Consider the following 6,000-nt stretch of genomic DNA (forward strand, 5'->3'; position numbering starts at 1 on the left):
GCTTGGCAACAGCGCAGTTCCTTGTCCAATAGCAGTCATTGGAATTGGATGGAGACAAATTTTACGGGTATCCTTCCAATCGGTCAAACCAGATCAGGCATTTTGAAGATCACGTTTCCTTGACATACTTACCTCATGTTAGTTTTGTTTGGACTCCAGTGATTCTCTTCACCTCAGATTTTGCTTTCCAAGCCCTTGACAAATTTTGGAAGCTTTAAGTTAAATCCGAGCTGCTATACCAAAGCAAGTTACAAGATTAAACCCTGATTTTAGACCGACCTCGGAAAAATATGGCGAAAAATTTCATATTTTTTGTTTGAAGCCACCCAAAATGTGGTCCAAACGTTTCTTAAGTAACATTCAAAGGAAATTTCAAATGTGAGGTATCAACTATGTATTGTCTAGGAAAGTATTCCTTAGCCAATATATTATGAAGGATAAATATTACAAACCAGTATATATAAATATTCCAAAGCAGTATATAAATAATATTTAAAAGCCAGTAAATTGAGCGAAAGGGCTGCCGAATGACTGTGAGAAGTATTCCAATGCATATTAGCGGATGACTCCGTCAAAAGTTACTTTTGCGGCGTCTCCTGCAGTTTCTTGGGACTGTGAGAAGTAATTTTTTATAAAGACTACCAGAGCGCTGAAATGGCTACCGTGATGAACATTGCACAAAGATCGAAATCACTTTTCACAGAATATTTTCTTCTTAATTATATTGGCTAAGGATATCGTTCTAAAACAATTCAAGGAGACAAACTGCAAACGACATCTACACCTGTAAGGAGAGGAAACTGGCTGGTCTTGCCGATTCTATTACATAGTTATTGGATTCCACTATTAATTTTCGGAGGTCTATTGTGTGAATGAATTAGGTAAGTTTAACGCGAATTTTATGAGACTGAAAATGGATATACATGGTGTTAGGGAAGTAGTCCATTGTGTAGTAGAACTGAACCTAGAGGAGATCGTATTCTAAAGGACAGTAATTGTTAGAATTTAGTTGAGTTTTTCTTCCTTTGTGCCAAAAATTCGAAGCTGGAGAGCTACTTTACACTTGAAGAAGTGATAAGGCTGCTGCAATGTGAATCTTCGACGTCTACATGTAAATTTTGAAGTTTGCGAGTATAATAAATTATATAAACCAACCAATTAAAAATAATATTGAACTGTGTAATTTTATTAAAATTAATACCTGAATGGCTAAATTAATGCCTGAATGGTCTGTATAATAGGGCTGATTATTAATTTTATTGTCAATTAAACATGTAATATTCTGTCATTTAATTTCCAAATATGCTACGTATAATAAAAACAAAGTGATCCCCATTGATAAAATAATAAGACTCGGAGAGTAATTAAGTCTCAACATTGAAACAAATAATTGGTCAGTTTCAATTTGTTAACATTAGAGCAAAACTTTTGGGGAAAATATTTTTAATTCTTTCCTGAGCACAACGACCAATATGGTTAACCGGAAACTCACCCATGATAGTTAATATTTGTACTTTTAATAAACAAATAATGTAACGATTATTTTTTAAGTAAATCCGAGGTAGTATTCCCAAACTTGTGACTGAGAATAGGTGAATATCTTTCTCGCACACGAAAACGGTAATGTTCACCGCATTTCATGAAAAACTCTTAGGATCAAAAAAGAATTAGCAGAGTCATTCTTTTGTCCTAATTACTCTTTATGATTTTTAGAAGCATACTCGGTGTTGTAATCCAACAGTTTCGCACCCCTATTTATAATCAAAAAGCACTTAACAAGTTTTTCTGGTGAATCCTAAAAACCTACAGATCAGCGAGTTTTCTCAAATCAAGATGCTATTAAATCGCATTCTCGCATCCAAAAACAGGAGATTCCCCAATTTAGTGACAACCTTTAGGCTAATTTTTAAGATTAAAATAGCGAGAATTGATCGCTATAGAGATTAGGATTTGAATCCCATTCATCAGTGGCACTTCCGCCTTTCATTTTAGCGTTTTCCCCTTCCGCATACATTCTACTCTGTCTCTCCTCTCAGCAATGTCTTTCTCTACTGCTCAAGGTAAGTATGGATTAAAATGCACAAAAATAAACAATATTATATTTCTAAGCCCCACGTGCGAGATGACACCCCACACAGCAATAAACCCTTCTATAATTCCTTATACCTTCATCCTGTCCAGCACGCCTATTATTTCCTCCCTTGCATAACCTTCCCCTCATTCACGATCTTCTACATTCTATCGCCAATCAAAATGCCCTGCATCTACTTTTCATGCCCTCCTTTGGATATCTCCTATCAACCATCCCTCCTCCCCCGCCAGCAACAAAGTTATTTTACATTGTAATACAAAACAATATTTTTTAGGTATGATCTTCAATTAGAAGAACAGAAAAGTTTCATAATATGAAACGTTACGTGTACTGTAGAGCAGATTTGTAAAAATGAAAAGTAATGCCCACATAATGAATGCACGGATTCATACAGTAGTGACAAAAAACACTGAAGGCTCTTGACCCAAATATGATCAAAACATTAAAAACTTTTCGAATAGTTTTTACTCGATAACTGGAGCACTTGATATTTCGCCAGATGTTCTTCCGAACTAGCAATGTATTTAATTTTATTCCCCAAAATTCCTTCGGGCTTTCTTCCTGAAATCCTTTCAAAACAGTGTATCGTACTTATAAAAAGTAAAAAAAAATTCCTCGGTAAAAAATGGATGAGCGAGTTACGACGATGAAAGGGGGGGTGAAAATTTAAATTATTAGCGTCTAACATAAGTAAACAAATACATTTATTATCACATTACCGATGATTTTCCGCTGTCTGCAGATACCTGTAAGAGTCAAGTTTCATATCGGTGAGTACGTTTATTGAACGAATGTTTTTAGTGACTACGGAGTCAAGGTCGTCAACGTATAGAAAGAATAAAAGAGCTCCGATAACACTTCTCTTGGGAACTTTTGAAGTAACTTCCACTGCATTTGAGCTATGACTACTCTTTGTACCCGACCATTCAAAAAGTCTTTAATCCAACCTCGGATATTTTTATCAATGTCAAATTTTTTTAGCATTGTGAGTGGTTTACTATGAGGTATTTTGTCCAAGGCTTTCTTAAAATCTAGAAAAACCGCGTCCACTGCAATATTACTCACTCCCAAATTAAGGGCATCATGAACAAAAAGCGGGCGTTGTGTTTCCTAAGATTGATCTTGCATGATATGGATATGAGGGAAACAGGTCTGTAATTGCTCGGTTCCAACCTTATCTCCGTTTTTAAAAATGGGTGTCATTTTAACCGGTTTCCAAACGTTGGAAACCTTGTGATCTGCTAGCGATTTCTTAAATTTGATTTCTTGATACGGCGAAACTTTCGCCCAGGTGCACCAAATTAACCATCGGAAACCTGACTGGGTACGGAGAATTCACTATGCCTTGTAATATTACACAGCAAGTGCTCCACTCCACCACATGAAACCCCAATTCTGAGCATCGGTTGACCGGCGATACAATTTGTCAACCGATACCAATAATTGAAATCTCATAAAATGAAATGGAACGCTTGCATAAAAATATCATTCCCAACAAATCCTCCGGGCCCGACCAAATTTGCGCTCGCACATTCAAGGCACTAGCATTGAAAATTGCGCAAAATTATAAAACTCGTAACAATCACATTTCTAAGTAACGCGATCGATATTTCATTTTTGCGATTTCTTAAATGCATTCGAATATAATAGAAATATCTGCCTACACCTTCACTACCACTAAGGTATTCACTTTGATTGCTAATAATCTGAAAGGCAACGAATTAGTGGTCATTAAGCTATTGATCACATACTTGAGCTGCGCAGAGAGTGTCGTCCTAAGTAACACTATAATATCAAAGGTAACTACTTAATGTAAAAATGACCAAATCCCTACTAATATATTGCTATATATTATTTGCAATTACCGTGTTATAAATATCTGACCACTCAATCACCCTCTCATTGGCGTAGAGAGACTTCATTTTTTAAATTTCAGGGAGCCTCGACACCTATATGGCCAATTTCCTGTTTGTCACTACTACGCGAGCTCCGCAGTGAGGGTCCACCTAAGTTACAATGCATAAAAGTCGTAAACATAAAATTAATAAGAAACGTAATGGATAACTCATTTTTGTAACTTATTATACGCATTCGAGGGCACTTAGCATACAAATCTTACTAAAACCTCACTGTTTCTAAGGTAACAACTTTGATTGCTAGTAATCTGAACGGCGTTACAACATAAGATAGTTTCCGATAGAAAAAGAATGAAGTCTTTGAAATGTGAATTTGGAGAAAGATATAGAAAATCACGTGGTTGGACTGGGTAAGGGATGAAGAGGTTCTGAGGAAAATGGGAGAAGAGGGAAGCATGTTTGAGGCCATCGCAAAAAGGAAGAACACCTGGTTTGGACATTTTCTGAGAAGAGACCACAGGTTTGAATAGCAATATCTTGGAAGAAGCAATCGAGGGAGACCCGAGTAGAAGGAAGGTGTCCTTGTCTTATGTTTTTTTATATGAAGAATAGGGCGCAGGATGTCATGATGACTGCATTGACGCTCAGAAGGCGAAACGTCGGAGGGATGGAAGGGGAGTTGCGCGGTAAGAGTGGGTGGTTGGGGGAGGGGAAGAGAAGCTGGGAGATAGGGGCAAGCAGAAAGTGGTAGCAGGAGATCAAGTGAGTAGTGGGCGGGGGGGGAGACGTCAAACCCGTCCCTCGTCACGTTCTCCCCACAATTCGACACATCACACCTTCCAGCCGTCGCCCCTTCCTCTGCATTAAATCAAATCATCAGTCATTGAAATCACTCCGTGCCGAGCTCGAAACTTATGACAGAGGGCATTCTCCAAATGCGGTCCGATATTTCGCACGGCTAGTAAGAGCACGCAGTCATTGGCGAGTGCAGAAAGAGATTCTCAGAAATGTAAGAATTTGAATAAGCAAGAGTAGGTAAAGCATTACGTTTTCGGGCAGTAATTAGGGAAGAATGGGGGTAGAAATGCGGACTTCATGAAATGTAATGAGAAAATTAAACATAGGTATTATTTCACTTTAGTTAGACCACATTTGGAATACGTCGAAAGTATTTGGGATCCTTGGGATAAAGCTTTGATAAAAGAATTCGATGATGTGCAGCGAAAACCCGCTAGAATGGTAAAATATCATTACAATAAGAAGACGAGTGTGACAGGTCTTTTCGTGGAATTAGGCTGCGTACCCCTTGGTATGCTAAGAGAACAAGTGAGGCTTACACTTTCGCGAATGATGCGGTGGCTATCGTACTGGCTTCCCACCCAGAGGGCCCGGGTTCAAATCTCGGCTGTGTTGAATATTTTTCAGTGGTATCTCGATCCTTACTTCAGAGGCTTTATAGAGGGCACTTTGAGTAAGTGCGCCGTCCGTCGGATGGGACGTTAAGCTGCGGACCCCTTGGCGCCTTTCGTAAACAGTATGCTAATGCCGACGCCGGGTTTCTCTCCACCCTTCATCCTTTCCTATCCATCCCCTATGGCACAAATGACCTCAGCTGTCGGTCGCCTCCCCTCAAAACTACAACTAATTCTTCCGATATATTCTTGTATCGAAGAACCCGCACTTGAATCTTCTTGCCTTAGGTCCTAACCCCTCCTTTAGGTCGGAGATAAGAGCTTTTAAAGAGAAAAGCCGGGTGATCCCGGGTCGCTCAGGGGATGTTTGACTCCCTCGAGTTGTAATCCCATTTAAGACGTGGTCATTCGTCTACCTCCGACCATTTCGATCTCGCTCGTGCCTCAACCTGGACTCTCCCATTGCATACACCTCCTACACGTCCCACATATTCCTCCTCCAACCCAGCCCCCCCTTCCGTTCCAATGTCACCTCCACCCTCTTTCCATTATTCTCTCTCTGTTTTTCTTGGGGTACCATAGCCCCTCACTCCTATCCCTCCGCTAGCCAACTGCTAGTCTTTGCCAACCCGCTCATTTT

This window comes from Hetaerina americana, unplaced genomic scaffold (genome assembly GCF_022747635.1).
Source record: "Hetaerina americana unplaced genomic scaffold, ioHetAmer1.1.p SCAF_6, whole genome shotgun sequence".
NCBI lineage: Eukaryota > Metazoa > Arthropoda > Insecta > Odonata > Calopterygidae > Hetaerina > Hetaerina americana.